The 21,989-nt window shown below is 32.3% G+C and overlaps 1 long non-coding RNA gene and 1 other non-coding gene across 2 annotated transcripts; both read left to right on the plus strand.

Annotated features, from left to right (window-relative positions):
- The first annotated feature begins 8,079 nt into the window (after positions 1-8,079).
- On the plus strand, positions 8,080-10,885 carry LOC136231964 (uncharacterized). Its single transcript, XR_010690204.1, has 3 exons — positions 8,080-9,161; positions 9,369-9,544; positions 10,067-10,885. It is a non-coding gene; the product is annotated as an uncharacterized lncRNA (long non-coding RNA).
- Positions 10,886-15,015: 4,130 nt separating this feature from the next.
- Positions 15,016-15,086, plus strand: TRNAG-GCC (transfer RNA glycine (anticodon GCC)). The gene has a single exon. It is a non-coding gene; the product is annotated as a tRNA-Gly (tRNA).
- Positions 15,087-21,989: the final 6,903 nt, after the last annotated feature.

Below are 21,989 nucleotides of genomic sequence, written 5' to 3' on the forward strand. Positions count from 1 at the left end.
TTTGGTGCGACTTTTGACGGACCAATTAGCTTCAAAAGATAACGGAATTCTAATATGCATGCTATTTCGGCCGTGTTTGCCTAAATTGATCACAAAACGAGCCTAAACGACGAAAAGTAAATAGAATGTTTCCAATTTCTAACTAACTCACACAAAAGCATTTAAATGCGAGAATTGCTCGCTTATTAGCCAAATAAACCTAAAAACCGTCCTAAAACCGTACCCAAAGATAGGGGTTTTTGACCCCTATCAGTAGCCACCATTGCTTTCTTCCCACTTTTCTTGTCTTTCCTGAGCGTGGGGCAGTTTGACTTAATATGGCCAGTTTGATGGCACTCAAAGCATGTAATGGGCTTTGAGCTGTCCTTTCTGTATTTGATGTCACTTGAGTCAGCCTTATACTTATCAAACTTTCAGTAAGGCTTTTTAGAGTATTTGTCACTCTTCCTGAATAGCCTTTTCATCTTCCTTGTGAACATAGCCATCTCCTCATCGTCAGTTGAACTCCCGTCAGTGGAGTCAGCTTTCATGACAAGGGATTTCTGCTTCTTGTCTTCAGATTTTTCCTTCACCTCAAAGTTTTTCATGGATATCTCATGGGTCAGCAATGAACCGATGAGTTCGTCATATTTGTAGGTGGTTAAATCCTGAGCTTCCTCAACTGCTGTCTTCTTTGCTTGCTAGTCTTTAGGAAGACTCCTGAGTATCTTTTTGACTTGTTCTTCCTCAGTGAAGATTTTCCCAAGTCTCTTGAGCTCATTAATGATGTTGGTAAACCTTGCATTCATGTCTGAAATGCCCTCATCATTGTTCATCTCGAACAGCTCGTACAGTCTCATCTGCTGATTCACCTTGGACTCCTTTACTTTATTGGTTCCCTCGTAGGTGACTTTCAGCTTTCTCCAGATATCTTGTGCCGACTCACAACCTGAGATTTTATTATATTCTGCACCATCGAGCGCACAGTGAAGCATATTGATAGCCGAAGCATGGTTTTGGAGCTTCTTAAGATCATCCTCTGTCCATTTGGCCTCAGCTTTTACAACTGTTTGGCCAGCCACAACCTCGACAGCTACAAATGGGCCTTGGACTATAGATAGCCAGGCACTCATGTTTGTAGCCTGAATAAAGTTTTTCATCCTATTCTTCCAGAAGGTATAGTTTGACACGAAGAATAGGGGAGGCCTAGTAATGGACAGCCCCTCAGGCAGTATTTGAGTTGTTTGGTTTCCAGGGAGAAATCGAGTGCTGTTTTCGCCCATGGTAGGGATCAGCTCAAGGTTGTTAGACCTTTTAGAGTGAGCTTTTAAGCTCTGATACCACTTGTTGGTCCCTTGAAAGGTTGCAAGTATAGTTCCAAGGGGGGGTTAGGAACTATTTAAACTTTTTTGCAATTAGGGCAGACTTCTTTTTCTAAGGAAAAAGGTCTTAACAGCGGCGCTGAGTAAACAGCAAGATACTGGCTTAGTCAACTGGTGACTAGGTCAGTTTCTTAGCTTGAGTCAGGAGATAGCACTTAGAGTCTATTCCTGAGCTCAGACGTTCAACGCGCACAACTCAACTTGACCTCTTTACTTGGTCAGTTTTTTTTGGTTATTTTAAGCAAGCAATATAAATAAGGAGTTAAAGGTAAGAAATACTTCACTCAGCAGATTTATCCAGGTTCGGCTTCTTCTAAGCCTACGTCTTGTCCCCGGAACACGTTTTGAGATTTCGAATCCTCTACTGAGCTCTTTAAAGGTAGAGCCTCAAACCTTTTACAATATCAGCAACTGAGTATGACAAGAGTACCTTCCTCTATACCTCTACTCAATCCTAATCTCTCGCCGAGTACTAAAACCGAGTACTCAGCCTCTCCTTTCTATCTCTAGAAATGATAAGTGTTTTGTCCTATACAAAGATTTGCTAAGACACTTTAGACGATTGAAACAATCACTCTAGACTTTTACACAGATATAAGAATTGTAGTGTAAGATTTTGCTTTGCTTCTTTGCTTACAGGACTTGTAGAAATTTTGGTCAGCGTAATGGCTTGATCAAGTTCTGTGTTGAGTGAAGCTTCTGATGGCACTATTTATAGAGACGTCTGGGCATCGGTCATTTCGAATTTCGAAATAACCATTGGAGGGAAACGGCTACATGTCGTTGTCATCCTGACTTGCTCAGAGCTCTCGGCCAATCAGAGTTGTGTATCTTCTGTCCTCGGTCAGCTCAGCAGACTGTCTCTCCTTTTATGGTAAAGTCAACTGGACATCATACTGTGTCGTCTGAACTTTGCCCAAAAGGGAAATACTTTGTCTGGAAGTTTTGCTTAGTCAGCTGCTGTCTTGTACGCTTTGTCGAGACTACTCAGCAGCTTCATCTTGAAGTTGTTCCCGAAGGTCTTCTAGATCCTTTCGTTTGCTGAGTTGCGTTTTGTTCAAAACGGCAACGTCTTGACATACGCGGGTCGAGTTGTACTGAGTTGTTTGACTTGGGCCTTGGCTTCCGTATTGGGCTTGGGCCTTTTAATCCTTATGTCTTATAACAGTTTTAACTCAACATTGAACAAACACATTAGTAGAATAAATCAAAGCATTTAAACTTAGTGTGTTTAGAATATGTATCTCAAATTATACTTAAACAATTTTGTCAAATCAAAATTATGTGGAAAGGTGTTTCAACAAATATTTTATGAAAAAAATAATGTATAAAAATGAGAGAATATGTAAAAATATCATCAACATTGACAGTAAAAAATAAGTTTACCCTTGATGTGTAATTTTACATCTAATGTTAGCAGCAAAGAGCAAATTTACCTTTAATATTGGTGAGTTGAGTCAATTTGAGAATTAATTCATCAAATTGTCTTCTCCATCATGAATCTTGTCATCTACACTTCAAATGTGTGCCATCTTATCATTCATTAGTATTATAATAAATAGCGTAAAAAAATAAAAATAAAAACCAAACAAATTATAAAATTATATTATATTTTGTACGAGTTTAATAAAAAATAATCCAAATATTTCGTCAAATTTAAAAATATTGATCCTTAATATTATTATTAAGTCACAAAAAATTGAAATCTTTTTTAAGATAAACTGACATGCAACTCGTGTAGAATAAAAAAAATAAGATAATGATGTGTGAAATTGACTAAACTTGTCAACAACAAGAGTAAAATTGCTCATGTTTGCTAATATTAGAGGTAAAATTGCACAATGATATTAAAGATAAAATTGTTTTTGACTATCGTATTTTTGCATCTTATCTCATATAAAAATAACTCATAATATTTGTAGCTATTATCACACGAATAAAACTCTTCATATGACACTTAAGAGAACCGAACTAGCATTTGGGGAAAAGAGAACATGTGGTGCCTCCATAGCCAAACTGGACAATGCGACTTTGTATTATAGATCTCGACTTAGGTATCAGAGCGAGTTAGCTAGACAATGTCTAAATATTTACTATGTATTAACATAATTATAAATAACTTGTTAGGATATTGATAACTGGTCAAAATTTATTGATCGGAATCCTTCCATGAGAAGTGTCGTTGGGTTCGGTTGGGGACACTCCAATGCCAAAGTCAGTAAGATATTTGATAAGAAAAATGGTAATGACAAGAGTTTTATAGAAGTTAACCAACATACCTGAAACATACCCGAGTTGGGGTATTTATACATGTTTTTGTAACCTTTTGCATTTAATAATGTTCTAATTGAAAAGTCACGTCAGTACTTTAATGGCTATTAGTTATCATTTAATTATATCTATTCCCCTTAAAATGAGATATAAAGGCGTCGTTTGATCTTCCCTGAAACTGTCATGATGTGATATGATGACGGATATACGTCAAGCGGATCTCTCTTATCCCACCTCTTCCGTCGTATCTTCCCTTATATGGTGTGTCTTCCTTTGATACAGGTGGCGTGACATAGTGATGTAGCATTATTCTCTTTCCACATTATTATACCTCCCCCCAGAAATAAATCTGGATGTTATCAAATTGTCATTCACCCTACATAAATTGTCATTATTCATTCCTCTAGAAGGAATAACTGTGTATCATTGTTCATACTAATTATTATTATTCGTCCTTCTAAAAGGAATAAATCCGGATGTTATTAGATAACAATAACTAAAATTTATGAAACTGGTTCAGTTAGTCGATAAATTTGTTTGAAAAATACAATGTATCAATCAAATAATTATCAAATTAATCCCTTCGAGTTTTTCCTGAGGTATGGAGTAAATTAGTTTTATTTGAAAGCGATAAGTGTAAATTTGTATCATTTCATAAATATTGAGCAAATTTTAAGCTTATCCCAAATTAAAATTTAGAAACCAATTTGATAAGTTGAACCAAATACATAAGTTAAATATTTATTTTTATATTTCTCTTAAATTGGTGGAAAATCTCTTCAAATTAAGAAACATTTTAATTGAAATTCAATTCAATTTACTAAATTCACTTGTTCGGAAACAAAAACTAGTAAAAGAATTCAATTCATACCTATTTTAAATAGAGGTTTAATTTTTAATTTCTTAAATAAAAAATAGATGTTTAATTTGTATTTTTAAATATTTTTAATTCAAAATTGTTTATTGGTGTTAAAATTGTGTCAAATACACTAGTCAAATGTGTGGTCCAAATTAAAATTTAGAAACCAATTTGATAAATTGAACTAAATACAGAAGTTAGATATTAATTTTTACATTTCTCTTAAATTGGTAGAAAAATCTCTTCAAATTAAGAAACATTTTAAGTGGAATTCAAAACTTCAATTTATTAAATTCTGTTGTTTGAAAATAAAAACTAGTAAAAGAATTCCATTCATACCTATTTTAAATAGATGTTTTATTTTTAATTTCTTAAATAAAAAATAGATGTTTAATTAATTCACGGGGCTTTGCAATGGACAGCTTCACTTTCCCGATTCCAGGCTCCTATGCGCATATTGAAGAGCTAAAGGCAGTTATGTTTGCGGTTGATATTTCCTGGCAGAGTAACTGGATGAAGCTTTGGATTGAGGCTGATTCTACCTGTGTGGTTAACTTGATGACACGTCGTTCGTTCCTATGATATTCCCCTAGATGGTCAGACAGGATTGGCTTCAGTGTCTAACTCAGTGTGCTTCGATGAAAGTTGTGACGACACATATATTGTGAAGGAAACTATGATGTAAACGCTTTAGCTGGCTTTGATACTACCTTTAGTGTGGTCATGTGGTGGAGTTCGGCTCCCACTTTCTGTTCTTCAGTTATTTCTGATGATATTTGTAATTTAGCACATTATCATATTAGCTAGCTTTCTCTTTGGTTTGTAATTTTTCTTTTTAATATATTTGAGTTTTGCTTCTTCTAAAGCTGAGGGTGCCAACCTGGTTTGGGATGCCCGTCTCGGATAGAGGCATCGTCCCTATTTCTATTGAAAAAAAGATGTTTAATTTGAATTTTTTAAATATTTTTAATTCAAAACTGTTTATTGGTGTTAAAATTGTGTACAACACACAGTCAAATGTGCAGCCTAAATTAAAATTTAGAAACCAATTTAATAAATTGAACTAAATATCAGAAGTTAAATATTAATTTTTATATTTCTCTCAAATTGGTTTTCAAATTAAGAAACATTTTAAGTGAATTAAATAGATGTTTAATTTGAATTTTTTAAATATTTTTAATTCAACAACACATTTTTTAAGGCTTTTAAACATTGTTTTTTTTTAAACCGAAGAAATTCATTAGTGAGAAGAGTTCATTACATCAAGGAGTGCCAATGAACGGCTTGAGTGAGGGTCGTAATGCCAGAAGGAGAGACTAGCATGTAACCGAGCATCTCTAGCTAAACCATGAGCTACTAGTTTGCTTGCCTCCTCAGATGAAGACCAAAAGGTTTCATCATGCATGATAACGGTGGGCATGCTTAAGAAGGCTCCAAGTCTTAGTTTTTAGGAAAGTGCTTTTTACGGTGGCCGTCCCTAGTTCCATAGGACTCAAATAGGTGAAGTGTCAATTTGCCAAAGGTATATAAGAACTCCAATACGTTTTTGGTTCCTTTCTTGAGCATGAAAGTCTCTTGATAAACCTAAGCTGAAAATTTTCAATCTGAGAGGCAATAACCTTACAGTCAACCATGATAACACCCAATTCATTAAACACAGGGCCACCGGAGTTGAAGACGCGGGCAACATGTTGGGAGTCAAATTCCAAGAGGTTTTAAAAGCCTTACTTGGTTCGAAAGTGATTTCAAATTCTACCAGGTTTAAAGCCTATTCCGCTAACCTGCCAACTGTTTCCGGTAAAAAAAATGTAGTTTCATGTTAAATGTCGTTTTGAACAACTTTAATTCTTGAATATTTCCATTTTGAGGTTGTTAACGGTCAATTTGAGGAGTTAGTTAAAATTAAGCAGCCACTAGTGTTAAAAATATAAAATTCAGTGGTCATACAGTTAAGAATTAAAGTTCAGTAACCACAATATTAAAATGAGTAATTTATCCTAGAGCAAGCTCAACCTATTATTTTATTAATTCATTAAACTTATATTACAATTTTGGGATAGTTACTACGGGTGGTTATAAAAGTTTGGATAATGTTATCAAAAGCTCACAAAATTTTAATTTGTTTCAATAAAATCACATAAATTTGTTTTTGTCTCAATAAAGTCAGTTTGGACTTTTTCGGTTTTTTTTTTGTCGGAGTTAAATACGTGACATCTAAGCACATGTCTTGACATCATGTGACATAATAAAAAAAATTAACCCAAGTAAATAAGGGTTGCCAATCAAAATTTTAACCACAAATTAACTTACGTAATATATGAATTGTCAATTAAAATTTGTAGTTAAATTTTTTTACTATGCCAGGTGGCGTTGGCGTGAAGCTGAGATACCATGTCAGTAATTCCGGTGAAAAGGTGACTTGAAAACATTCAAAATGGCTTTATTGGGACAAAAGCAAACTTACGTGATTTTATTGAGACAAATTGAACTTTTGTGACTTTTTGAGGATATTGTTCAAACTTTTGTGACCGTCAATCCTAATTATCCTACAACTTTGATTTACTGTGTTCATCTTCGAATTATACCTTAAACTTAGGGATGCAAACTGGACGAGGCGGGGAATACATTTCTCATCCCCGTCCCATCCCCGCGAGTTAGACGGGGACAAATTTGTCTCCCATCCCCGTCCCTATGGGGGATCCCCATTCCCGTTTAAAAACAATTTTTTCCAATTCCACATCCTCATCCCTGTAAGGAATCACCATTTATATTTAAAACAAAATCAGTATATTTATTTTCTCTTATGCTTTCTAATTCTAGGTTTTGTTCGAAAGAATTGTATAGATACTATGCCTTTAGTTTAGTTCAGGTTAGGAAAAATATCCATTTAGGCATTGTCTAGTATTTTATTTATGCCATGTAATTTTTATTTGAAAATAAATTTATTTAATCTAAGTTAAATTTATAAATTATAATATTTAAAGTATAATTTTAATTATAATTGGGGATCCATCAGAGGTTCCCCATCGGGAATTAGTAGGGCGGGGTCGGGGATCCCCACGGTGCGGGGATAACATTCTCCATCCCGCCCCATCCCCATCATGGGGGATAAAATTGTCCTCATCCCCGTTCCATGTGGATTCTTATCGGTGATTCCCCATCCCTATCGGGGCAGGGCACTGATGGGGACGAGGAATCTCCGCCCCACTTGCATCCCTACTTAAACCGACTTAGATATCAAAGCGAATTAGCTGGACAATGTCTAAAATATTTACTATGTACTAACATAATTATTAATAAGTTGGTGAATATTAATAATTTATATATGAAACTGATTCAGTTAAATCAAAAAAATTGTTTGAAAAATACAATATCATAGCCAAATAATTATCAAATTAACCCGTTTAAATTTTTTGTTAGATAGGAGTAAATTGCTTTTATTTAGAAACGTCATGTGTAAATTCGTATCATTTGAAAACATTAGGTGTAAATTTGTAAATTTGTATCATTCATAATTACACCGGGCAAAATTTAAGCTAATTCATATTTATAAATTCATGAAACAATTGATATGTTTTTGTAATTTGCCGTTCAATGAACATAAGCACACTTTATATTCGTTCTTCCCCGCCTGCCCATCTCTTTATAAACCCCAATTCCTATTTCTCCGAATCTCATCGTCCGCCGCCGCCGCTGTATCATCTGTTTAAACGCCGTCGCGTCATCCGCTGAACCGCCGCTGCGTCTCAAATCACCGCAGCTGCCGGATCCTCCGCTGAACCACCGCCGTTGCAGCATACAGAGACGCTCCGATCTCCACCTGCTTAACGATCTTCAAGGTATGATTTGGATTTCGCTTACCAAAAGATAAACAACTGAGTCGTCCTCAAGTTGTTCATATCAGGTCTGCAAGAACAGTACTGTATATGCTGAACCATTTAATTTTCCATATAAGCATTTTTTTGGTGATGAAAAGCCGATTCGGGTCAGCTTTTGTAACTCTTGTGATGGATTAATATGCTTTCTTAAAGATCAGAGGATACTCATATGGAATCCATTCGTCCCAACTGAGTATAAGATAATACAATCTCCATTGATTTCAATTGATGATATAGTCGCAATGGGTTATGATCCTATGTGTGATGATTACAAGATTATAAGAGTGTCCGAAGAATGCCCCATTGCTGAAGATTACATTTCACTTGAAATATTTTCATTGAAAAGCTTTTCATGGAAAAGTAAGAGGTTCGCATTACTATAATTCGAGGTTTCTTTATGCAAAGAATGGTCTCCATTGGATTGCAACTGAGTTTGACGAAGAAGATGAGGGCACCGAATATATAATATATTTTGATTTGGCGGAAGAAAATTTAGATTATATGAATTTGCCTTCAAAAGGTTTCACTTGTTCAGCCTTGATGAATTACAAAGAGTCTATAGCAATTGCAGGGGAAAACTCTGAATCCCAACAAGAGTTATGGGTACTCGAACACCATTGTGGGTTGAAAAGCTCATGGAACAAAATTTCATGTTTTGATTTTACTTCCCCTTTCCTCGGCTACTCGAATGGAGAAACTTTGGTTCAGACAGGATATGATAAGCATTCTTACTACTGCTTGCCTGCATCTCCATACTTTGAGAGTCTACTTTCGCCTACAAAGCTGCAGTAGGTAAGAAAACTAGCTACTTGACGTTTTCTAATGGTGAAAGACTAAAACTAGATACACAAATGACTTATTTGCATCTTGAGCTTGGTTACGTTGATATCAATTCTAGATTTTCTGTTAATGTTTTGCTAAGTTACATTTAAGCTTGTTTCTTCAAATTTTGAGAAATTTGTTTAAAAAACTAATGCGAGTTTTGCTTGCTTTAATCAGTTTGACGGGCTTCGAAGGAGCCTGGTGGAAGATTTGTCCCCTTCAACCTATTATGGGATTTGCGCTCTGGGACTTCACCTCTCTTCATCACTCTCCTTAATCTTATTTGCTGCGGTTTGAGTCAAATCAATTTGCTTGAAAGAAAGGGTAACTGAGAGTGTTTAGTTTTGTAAAAGGTTAGTGCAAATCAATTTATGAGTATTATACCCTTTTAATCCCTTTGTCAATCCGAAGTGGAGAAAATTGTGATTCACAGGCTATTGCTGACATAATTCATGGTATTTCGGATTATCTATTACAAAATTTCACGGGTTAAATGAACTGTTGGTCACTGGACTTACATAGTTGTTTCAAAATGGTCACTCAACTTCAATTTGTCTCAATAAAATCATTCAACTTTGAGTTTGTGAAGTAATGTAAGTCTTAAGGGTTTTTGTTTACAAATAAAAAATGTAGTCTAAGAGTTATGATGTTAGCAGCCCTATAATTAAGGGTCATGGATGTATTTTGCTATAGTCATGAACTTCAGAGTGAGAATTTATGATATAGTAACATGATTTACAAAAAAAAAAAAAAAGCCAATTCGATTCACACAACACAATTATCGTTTTTCTTACATATGTATATCACATATGGAAGATATAGATAACGATTTGAGACAATAACACGAAATTGTTGAATGTATTGTGTAAATGCAGTTGAAAGCGGTTCAGCGAGAAGCAAGCAGAGATTAGGGGAAGAGTATACGAACGCTCCATCGACAAGTCAAGTGTTCGTGTTGGAAGTGAAGATTTGACTCACTAACAAAATAATATTCATGTAGATGAAACATTCTTTTTCCAGGTCCTCATATGATCATATCTAGTTAAATAGTAGAGTGAAAAAGCAGGGATTTTGTTTTGATTGTGTTTTTTTTTACTGGTGGTCATAATTTTTTTTACCCTATATTGAGGGGTGTGTGGGTTTGAGGGTGAGAAATGTAAATTTTTAGTAGGTTGGGGTTAGGGCTGTAAATGAGCTAAGTCGTTTATGAGCGGTTTGGTGGTCGACTATAAAAGCTTGACTTGATTTGTAAATTAGCTGCTCGTGAGCACGATTTACTGGCCTGGTTAGAGCAGACCAAAGTACGGTTCGAAAGCTCATGAGTAGGCTCGATTAGAACATTTATGAATAAATTTTAGGCTTAATGTATATTTACACCCTTAATTTTAGCAAGTTTTGTCTATTGGCACACCAAACTTTTTAAATAACCTATCACACCCCTAAAGTTGGTTCATGCGGACATCTGTCAAAGTTGACAGATTAGTGTGTGATGAGTTTTAATGCCAACTATAAGTGTGATAGGTTATTTAAAAAGTTTAGGGTGTCAATAGGTAAAACTTGCCAAGTTTAAGGGTGTAAATATATATTAAGTCTAAATTTTAGTTTTGTAGAAAATTATCTAGTTTTTGTGTTAGTTCAAAAATATGTAAACTTAATATTATTTCATATGCTATTAGATTAGTTGGTTCACAAATATAATAAATTAGTAATAAACAAACTATTAGAAAGCATCTTGTTTATTTATTCACGAATTTTGTTTCTGAGCTTGTTTATGTACACAATTTTTTTTTGAATCAATTGTTTATGTACACAATTAAAAAGTTATTTATGAACAAACTTCATAAATATAATTAATAATTTATTCACAAACAAATTATGATTGATAATTTTCTTAATGAATCAAGTTCAAAGAGAATTTTGGGTTTGAAACAAGCTCGAAGTTCGGTTCGAACTCATTTATTTTCTAATAAGTTGAGCTGAGCTTGAGCCAGTGTTCTAAAAAACGGCCAATGCGGCCGCCTAGGCGGGAATTTTTAAAACACCGTCCTGATTTTCACTAATCAGGCGGTATAAATCGGTTGACCGATTTTTGGCCGCCTAGGCGGTCCCAGGCGGTTCCAGGCGGTCCTAGGCGACTCCCAGGCGGCCTTTTTGAAAAAATTGGTCCTTAAATTTTGTGTTAACTTTTTTAATTTAAAAAAAAATATTAAATAACAAAAAAATAAAAAAAAACCTTAAACTATTAAATTTATTTTTAAGAATTTTTTTTTTATTTTGATACATTTTATTATAAATATTATTTTATTAATCAATTTGTTATTTTTTTTAAGAACATTAATATAAATAATATTAAAATAGGTATGTTTTTTTATTCTAAATATTTTATATTATTATTTTTACATTGTATAATTCATATATTAATGGTATTTATATAATACTTTATTTAATAAAAAATAAATAAATATAAAAAATACAAATCCAATTAATCCCGATTAATCACCGATTAATCAGTAAGGGCCCTCTCCGCCCGACTAGCGCTTAGCGTCTTTTAAAACCTTAACTTGAGCAAGCCAAAGCTTGGCTCGGGCTCGGGCTTGTTAATTTTATAGCGAGCCGAACTTGAACAGGTTAAAGTTCGGCTCAGCTCGACTCGATTATAGTCCAACCTGACTCAGGAGTGAAATATAAATTCATTACATGTTTTTTTCCATTCCGTTTATAATTCTACTCAGTCAGGCTTGTTTAAATGAACTGCCTTTGTACATCTATAGTTGGGTGATTTGTTGCTACTTTATTGCAGGATTGTGAATGAGAAATAAGTGAGAAAAGCTTTAGGTTTAATATTTGAACCTATAATTGGACATTTTTAAATTGACACAAATTTTTTAAGTCGGTTAAAATTGATAGACTAAACAATTGAATAAAATAAACGCAAAACCTAAATAGTATATTAATAAAGTATGACATAAACAGTATATTAAATAAAAATGGAAGGACTTAAGTTAGCTTAACTCGTTTATATATATAAAAAAGACTTTATACATCATTTGACCATTGAATTTATCTAAAACGTTTGATTGACCTTTTAATTTTTAAAGTGTTTCGATAGCTTTCTCAAGTTGCATAAAATATTCAGTTAGCTCTTTAAACTTGCATAAAATGTAATCAATTAATCATTCGGTTAAAATAAAAAAAAATAAACTTTATGCACAAGATGTGTTGCACGCTCCTTAAAATGTTATTATATAATTCACATAATAGATTAAAAATGAAGTTTTTACTTGTTCAACGGTAAAATATGTCTTCTCTAATATTAGAATTGCATACCAAGACCTTGGTTGTTTTACTTTTTTTTAAGACGTGTCAATATATTTTTCGCATTTAATTTACTCTTTTGCAACTGAGTGATTAATTGATTACATTTTACGCAAGTTTAATGAACTAATTGTACTTTTTATTTAAGTTGAGAGGCTATCAGCTTTGAAAAAAAAATCACCTAAAGTATGTGTCCTATTGTTCGGTTTTGCCCCCATTTAGAGCCCTTATGAGAATTTAATCCTTATAAGGGTCCTAGGCACGGTGCGTTTCTACTAACCAGGGGTCAAACCGGTAGTTTTTCTACCGGTTTCATTTTGTAAAGAAATCGGTAGATTAATTACCGGTTTCATATTTTTTTTCTAACTCGTAGCTAATCTACCAGTTTTAGTTATATAATGAATTTAATATGTGGATGGCATGTAGCAGCTCATCTGTGTACTTTTGAAAATTTTAAGGAAAAATTTCAAAACTGATCCTTATAGTTTTAATAATTTTTTTAAAAAAAAAAGTTGTGCGCAATGCACTTATATTAAACAAAGGAAGATTACATTAAAGAGAAAGGAAAACCCTCAACCCACCCCACCCCAATGTGATTTGAACCCATGACCTCTAGAGTCATATAGTTTTAATAATTTCAATTTAACTTCAAACATTAATATTTAAATTTTGTTATTTAATTTTAGAAAATGGTTAATTAGTCCTAACATATGAAATAGTATAAATTAAAACCTAACGTTTTTAAGAAAAATCAATTTTAGCCTAACATCACAGAAAATTTGAAAAGATTGTTTTGACTGTTATTTAACTCACTTTTGACATTTCAAACTTCAATTATGTCTAAGATATATTAATGTGTTACTAATACAATTACAAAAAAAAAATAATGTTAACATACTAATAACCAAGTTTTTCACATATAAGTTAATCATAAAAAAAATGTTTTCAAAATGTCTAATTTTTTTACTGTGTTACTAATATAGTTACAAATAATTAACCAAAAATGTATGAAACTATTTTAATTTATCCACAAACTTGTTTGGAATGTTTGATGTGACAGTTAAATAACACTGAAACCAGTTTTTTCAATTTTCAGAAATGTAAGGATCTTGCTTGAAAACGTTATGGTTAAATTTCTAATTTCAAATTATAAAAACCATAATTCAAACTGTAATGTGACTATAAAGAAACGGTAAAAAATCCTAATTTAAACTGTGAAAAATATAATTTCAAACTCACATTTAAAAGAATAAAACATTTTTAACTGAATTGGATATTAACTACAAACTAATTTAGCAATGAAAGATTTAATTAATGAGTCCAAAAATAAATAGTTAAAGATTAAAGTTAAGTTAAAATTTTAAAAGCATAGAGAGATCATTTTTGAAAATTTTCTTTAAAATTTTCAAAACCCCAGAGATGAGCATGAGCACTGTCCAACGATTTTCATTATATATTGAAACTGGTAGACCAACTACCAGTTTCATTTGAATTTAGAGAAAAAAATTATGAAACCGGTAGTTAATTTACCGGTTTTTTTACAAAATGAAACCAGTAAAAAAACTACCGATTTCACCCTTAGCAGAGACCCACAATGGATCAAATGCTAAACTAGGACCTTTATGAAAATTAAATCTTCATAAAAGCCCTAAATAGGAGCAAAATCCCATATTGTTATGGAGAATATCCATTACTATTACAGATTATATTAATTTAGATGCGTTGAGCAATATGAAGCACCAATGATCTAGTGGTAGAAGGGAAAATTATAAATTTGGGTTAAATGGGAGACTCATTTACATTTTTAACCCATTTACTCAACCTATTACATATCTAGACTATGTTTGTATGACTTTTCCAAAATACCCTCACACTTTCATCTTCCCCCTTCCCGCTTCTCTTCCCTACGCGAACGGTTGCTCTCCCAAACTTTCGATCTTCCTCTATTCCTTTAAATTTCACGAAATCTTCTCCATTTCTCCACATCACCATGTATTTCTCTTCTTCATCTCTTCATCTTCCTAATCCTACAAAACGAAGCCATGGTTCTTCATTTTCCTGTTCCTGCTCGTTCCTTTGTTTCCTTTTTCTTGTGACCATCGAAGAAATGGTTATTCTACGTTATTTTCATCGTTTTTCCTAGTTTATAATATTGTTATTGTCGATTTTAATGGTGAAAGGCGCGAAAAATGTAAGTATCTACTGTTTTCTCTACGTTTTTCCAGAAAATCACTTCGCGTAGTCTGGTTTCGCGAAGATCTACGATGAGAAAGAGCCTGAAACGTGACGATCTACTTCGCGAATCGATGATTTCGAGAAGTCTACGAGTAGAAAAGTCACAGAAACATAGTCTAGATATGTAATAGGTTAAGTAAATGAGTTAAAAATATAAATGAGTTTCCCATTTGATCCAATTTTGTAATTTTCCTGTGGTATATCATGACACTATTTTTTTACTTATTATTTGGTTATATTTGACTCATAAACTATCCCAACTGGAGCTCACGAAGCACCAGTGGTCTAGTGGTAGAATAGTGCCCTGCCACGGTACAGACCCGGGTTCGATTCCCGGCTGGTGCAGTTTTTTTAGAGCAATGATAATTTCACTGGAGCTCTTTTTGTTTTATTTTCTGATTTTCTATGTTGATGTGATGAAAGAAAAAATAAAACCCATAATTAAGTCCTCCAACCTTTTTAGTTTCAAGGTTTGAGCCTGTAATTTTATTTTAAAAATATGATAGTCGAGAATTATTATTCAATGTTTGGTATGTAGGATAGAAATATAGATAAAATAATACATTTTACTATTTTAACCTTATTTAAACTACATAACATTAATTTGAGGGATAAGATGGACTTTTCCATCCTATTGAATTCGCAGGAGCTTATCCCACCTCCTTATACCACCCCCTCTTGGGTATAGGATTTGAGGGATAAGACTCATATCTTGCTCTTATCTCCCTAATCTATCTCTAAAACAAACACGGGACAACTCATCTAAGTTTTTTTTATCCCTATCCTCGTGTCTTTATCCCCTCTAACAAACACCCCGTATGATTTTTAATTTCACGGTATTGAACGATAATAAATGATTAATTTTTATTTATTTTGAATATGTTCAACAATTAAAAAATTAAAATAAAAAGTAAACACTTTGTATTTTTAATTTAAAATGGTTATTAAAAAAAAGCATGTGGTTACACTGATTTGCAGATGAATGACTGTGAGTTTTCTGTTGTCAAAACGTGGGTAGTGCTTGTCGATATTTGCAAAATCGATGACTTTTGGATTGACATTGTCAATTTGACCATTAACGACCTCAAAATTGAAATTTTTAAGAATTTGATAATATTCTAAACAACTTTAATTTTCAACTTTCTAGTTTTAAGATCATTTATGTGTTGTTTGGTGAGGAGAGAAAGTTAATATTTAGAGAGATAAAGCTCCAAAATTAATGATTTTGAAAAATAAAAAATGTGATTCCATAGTAAATGTGATACTAAAACAACTTTGATTTTTGAAAATTTTCACTTGAGGTCGTTAACGGCCAAATTGGTAATGTTAACCAAAAGTCATTGATTTTGCAATTTTTGACAAGTATAGTTCTCGTTTTGACAACAAAAAATCACAGTCTCTTATATACAAATTAGTGCAACCACATGTTTTTTTTTTTAAATTAACCCTTAAAAGGGTAAAATACGTTATAGTAACTAAACGTGATATAAAAGCATTTTAAACTAGGTAACCTACAATACAATAAGGGAGCTTTTGGTTCATTTTGAGGTCGTTAACGGCCAACTTGGTAATGTTAACCTAAAAGTTCTCGATTTTACAAATCTTGACAAGCACAGTTCTCATTTTGACAATAAAAAAAAACAGTCTTTCATATGCAAATTAGTGTAACTACATGTTTTTTTTTTAAATTAATCCTTAAAATATTAGTATTTGAACTAATTTAACGCGTAATTGCACTTCCAAACTAATACATATGGAAAAAAGAGTAATAGAAAATTATATCAGTGAAATGCATTATAATAACTGAAATGTCATATAAAAGCATTTTAAACTAGGCAGTGGCGGATCCAGGATTTGAGGGAGGGGGGGGCAAAATTCTATGTAAAAAAATTTTAGACAAAAAATGCAAAATTGTTTAATTTTTTATGACAAAAAATGCAAAATTGTTTAATTTTTGGTGACAAAAAATGCAAAATCGTTCAATTATCATGCATTATTTTCATTATTTTTTTTGATAAAAAACATAAATTTTAATGTTTCCGACTCGTAATCATCCATTTCCAGGATTCTCGGGTTGTTACGCATCAAATATCCCTAACGTTTTGGGTCAGGAGCAATTTTACCCGTAATGTTTGTAGCCAAGAGCAATTCCCAAAAAAGGATATAATGTTTTTTGTAATTTAATAATAATATTGGAGATTAATATTTATAAATTTGGTGAATTTTTTGAATTTTTTTTTGTCTAAATCGTACAAAAGACAGTATATTTTTAATATTTTTTCTTATTTTTTTCACATCCCAACATATGTTTGTGATTTGTTACTAATAAAATAACGCATGGTGTGAAGTGTAGATGACAAGATTCACGACCGAGAAGACAGTTTGATGAATTTTTTTCTCAAATTGACCCAATTTATCAATGTTAGGGGTAAAACTGCTCTTGGCTTCCAACGTTATGGGTAAAATTATACCATTTAGACGTTAGGGGTAAAATTACTCCTGACCCAAAATATTAGGTGTATTTTTGCAACTTAACCCTTCTTTTTGTACTTAAATTTTTTTTTATAGGATGAGAGGGGGGGGGGGGGGGTGCCCCTTTGACCCCCCTACATCCGCCACTGAAACTAGGTGACCTACAATACATTATGGAGTATTTGGTTCGTGCATGGGTAACAAAAAGAATTCAGAAAGAGCTTAAGGAGAAAGAAAGAGAATGAATGATTCTGAATTTCTTTATCTGTTAGGTTCGGTTCCAGAAAGGGGAATTCGTTTGTGCATGTTTCATTAAAGGGCATATCTACTAGAATTGTGAATTCGTTTTAACAACCACATTTATACATACATGTTTTGCATTAATAAATGGGTAAAGACTAAAAAAAAAAACCTTGTCCTTTCATTTTTTTTATCAAATTGTTAGTTGGATCAAACAAGAATGAGATCTAATTTAAAAAATCTTTTTACTTTTCTCTTAATTTAAAATAAAATCCAATCCATTTTAACTCAATATTTGATGGGTTGGATTGGTTTTATCAATCCATATAGGAATTGCTTGTTTTAATAGGTTAGGTTGAATTAAAACTCAACACTATAAATTATTTCACTTTATAGTCCTACGGAGAATTATGAATATAATAATACAAAATCAATTCAATATAAATTTAATAGGTTAATATTTTATGAAAAAATAATGTATTATGTAAAAATATCATCAACATTGACAGTAAAAAGTAAGTTACCCTTGATGTGTCATTTTACATCTAATGTTAGTAATAAAGAGCAAATTTACCTCTAATATTGATGAGTTGAGTGAATTTGACAAATAAATCATTAATTTATTTTCTCAGTCATGAATTTTGTCATATACACTTTAAATGTGTATCATTGTATTACTCATTAGTAACAAATCGCAAACATATTGATATACGTGAAAAAAAATTATATTGCATTTTATACGAGTTGGACAAAAAATAATTCAAAAATTTCATCGAATTTAAAATATTGATCTTTAATTCTATTATTAAATCATAAAAAATGTCAAATCGTTTTTTAAACGAATTGATATGCAATCGTGCAGAATAAAAAACAAAATATTTGTGTTTTATAATGATATCTAAAATTGATCAAACTTGTTAACTTTGGGAGTAAACTTCTTCTTGTCTGCAAATATTAAAGGTAAAATTGCACAATGATGTTAATGATAAACTTGTTCTTGGCTGTTAATGTTATGAGTATTTTTGCACCATATCTCATAATATTGGTAGCTGATATCAAACGAATAAAACCTCATCATGCGACACTTAAAAGACCATAACTAGTACTTGGGGAAAGGGAAAACGTGGTGCCTCCATAGCCAAATTGGACAATACGACTCCGTATTACAGATCTCGATTGGGAAAATCTTAACGACCCAGTTAAAGATCTATTTGTTACCACAATCACGTCGGTTTCATGAATCACGAGACTCATGGGTTTGAGGAATCCCATACCTCGATATCTGAGCACACGTTCACATATCAACAGGTGATACATAGCACATCTCGCTCCTTAATTCATAACTGTCATCTACAGTTCGATCACAATATAAATAGAGTAAGCTCAACTCACTACTTTATTAATTTATTAAACTTATATTACAGTTTTGATTTATTGTTGTGTTCATCTTCAAGTCATACCTTAAACTGATTTAAATATCAGAGCGAGTTAGCCAGACAATGTCTAAAATATTTACTATGTACTAACATAATTATAAATAACTTGTCAGAATATTAATAACTAAAATGTATGAAACTGATTCAGTTAATTGACAAAATTGTTTGAAAAATACAATATGATAGTCAAATAATTATCAAATTAACTCATTTAAATTTTTCGTTAGATAGGAGTAAATTGCTTTTATTTGGAAATATTAGGTATAAATTTGTAAATTTGTATCGTTTCATATTTATAAACTTTGAAACAGTTGGTTTATTTTTATAATTTGTCATTCAATAACCAAATCTGTATAAGAGTATCTCCAACCCTCACCAATTGAGGGTTGGAAATGCCATTTTGGTGGTGGTTGGATTTCTATGCCATTTTGGCATAGAAATCCCAAAACCAATCAATTTTGGTTGATTTTGGTAGAACCAATATTTTAATATATATATATATATATATATATTTATTTATTTATTATATTTATTATTTTAAAAGAATTAAAATTATGTTTCCTAAATTATTTAATTTAAATAAATATTTTTTAAAGGTTTTTTTCTTTTTTATATTTTGTAGTTAAATATATTATTAATTATTTAAAATTAAATAACATTGTTTTCTTATTTTCTAATTAATTTTCGAATTAATTTTTTATTGTAGATTATTGATGATAATAATAATATATGTAAAAAATAATAAAATATTAATAAAAATGTTATGTAAAATGGAATAAAGTGGAGAATATCATTTTTAGTATAATAAATGATGTAGTGGGTTGGAGAAAAAATAAGATTTGATATTTAGAAAATAGAAAATGGAGATGGAGATAACGTAATGGGTTGGAGATGGCCTAATCCCCTATTTCTCCAAATCTCCTCGTCCGCCGCCGCCGCCGTCGTCCCCAGTTGGTTTATAATTCTACTCAGTCATGCTTGTTTAAATCAGCTTCTTGCTATTTGATACAAATTATATGGATTATGCGGATATAAAATTACTCAAAAGAAGATATCTTCTTATATATAATAAAACACTAGAAATAGGAAAGTGAAGAGTCAATAAACAATATTTATTTGTCATAAATAATGTTTTATATATCCAATATTAAACTTTTTGTCTTCCATTTTTAAATAATGAAATATTTTTTAATTTTTTTTTCATGTTTAATGATATGTTTGTGATCTGTTACTAATAATGGTAAAATAATTTTTTTTAATGTTGGGATTAAATTAGCCCCCCTAGCCAGCCGTACTAACAAGTAGGATCCAATGCAGTCTAGACCATCAGTGACCTACTAAAGATAGATAGATTAAGATAGTGTACAGCCTTATCCCAAGTTCACCTATTTTAATAACATTTAGCAAAAAAAAGTAGAAGTAATATCTTCTAGAAAGCCTTGACGGCGGCCAGAGTATCCGTCTCTTATCTTAATAAACAAAAATCATCCGCAGTTAGTGGCGGATGTTAACGTTAAACTTAAATATTCGGAGCCTACCCAGACCTACCTATACAAATATGTAAAAGAGTATGTATCTAGCTTAGAGGATAAATTAGGGGTAATCCCTAGCCTGTAGAAGTAGAATAAGATCACTCGCGTTTAACTAGCGAAGCAGATCTTTCGCTATCTTAAAAAAAGGGTACCTTGCCTCATGGTTGACTGTTCACTCCCGCACATGATGTCTCTCTTAGTGCTTAGGCATATCATATTTTGCAGGTTGCCCCCTATTCGGAAATCCTGCGTCCGCCACTGCCTTCAAGATAGGATTTCGATTTCGCTTACCAAAAAATAAACAACCTAGTCGTCCTCAAGTCCTGCGTCCGCCACTGCCTTCATATAAGATATTTGTTTTAAAGTCGAAATCCAGATTTCATATAGATAAATCTAGCTAGATTTCTGTTCTTCTTATCCAATTTTATGCCCTTCTGCATTTTATTGGAGCAATTGATTATGCTTATATTCTGATTGTTTATTCTGCTATGCTATCAGAGAAGTTAACAACAAATATCTGTTCACCTACAAATGGATGGAAAAAGGAGAAACACAGAACAAAAGGCTATGGTGGAATTGCTGCTGGAGGAAATTGTGACAGAAATTCTACTTAGGTTGCCTGTGAAATCTCTTTTGAGATTTAAGACAGTTTGCAAGTATTGGCATTCCATTATAAACTGTACTGAGTTCATAAAAAAAACATCTACATTTTGCTCGTGCTCGTGCTGCCGGTTACTATCAGCATAAGAAATTCTTTGGCCCTGTTTTTCCCGATAAGAATACTTATTCCTGGCTTTTGTCCAAAGAAGGTTATGATGGCAGTATACATACGGAACAATTTGATTTTCCATATAAGCTTTTTTTCGGTCATGAAAAGTTGATTCGGATCAGCGTTTCTAACTGTTGTGATGGATTAGTATGTTTAATTAAAGATCAAAGGATACTAATATGGAATCCATATGTCCCGGCTGACTATAAGATTATACAATCTCCATTGGTTTCAATCAAAGATATAGTCGTAGTGGGTTATCATCCTATGTCTGATGATTACAGGATTATAAAAGTGTCCCATGAATGCCCCATTAATGTAGATCACATTTCAGTTGAAATATTTTCATTGAAAAACAGCTCATGGAAAAGCAAGAGGATCTCCAAAAGTTATTTAATCTATTATCATACTTCCAGGTTTATTTATGGAAAGAATGGTCTCCATTGGATTGCAATGAAGTTTGACGAAGAAGAAAATGAGTACACCGAATGTATAATATATTTTGATTTGGCGAAAGAAAATTTGGATTATATGAATTTGCCTTCAAAAGGTTTCACTTGTTTAGCCTTGATGAATTACAATGAATCTATAGCAATTACAGGGACAAACTCTGAATCCCAGTAAGAGTTATGGGTACTCGAACTTCATTGTGGGTTGAAAAGCTCGTGGAACAAAATTTCATGTTTTGATTTTACTTCCCCTTTCCTCCCTTGCCACTTCATATCTACATCGACTGGAGAAACTTTGGTTCGACTTGGCAAATACGACACAAAAGATAAAGAGAAGCATTCTTACTACT

Source organism: Euphorbia lathyris, chromosome 6 (assembly GCF_963576675.1).
Source record: "Euphorbia lathyris chromosome 6, ddEupLath1.1, whole genome shotgun sequence".
NCBI classification, from domain to species: Eukaryota; Viridiplantae; Streptophyta; class Magnoliopsida; order Malpighiales; family Euphorbiaceae; genus Euphorbia; species Euphorbia lathyris.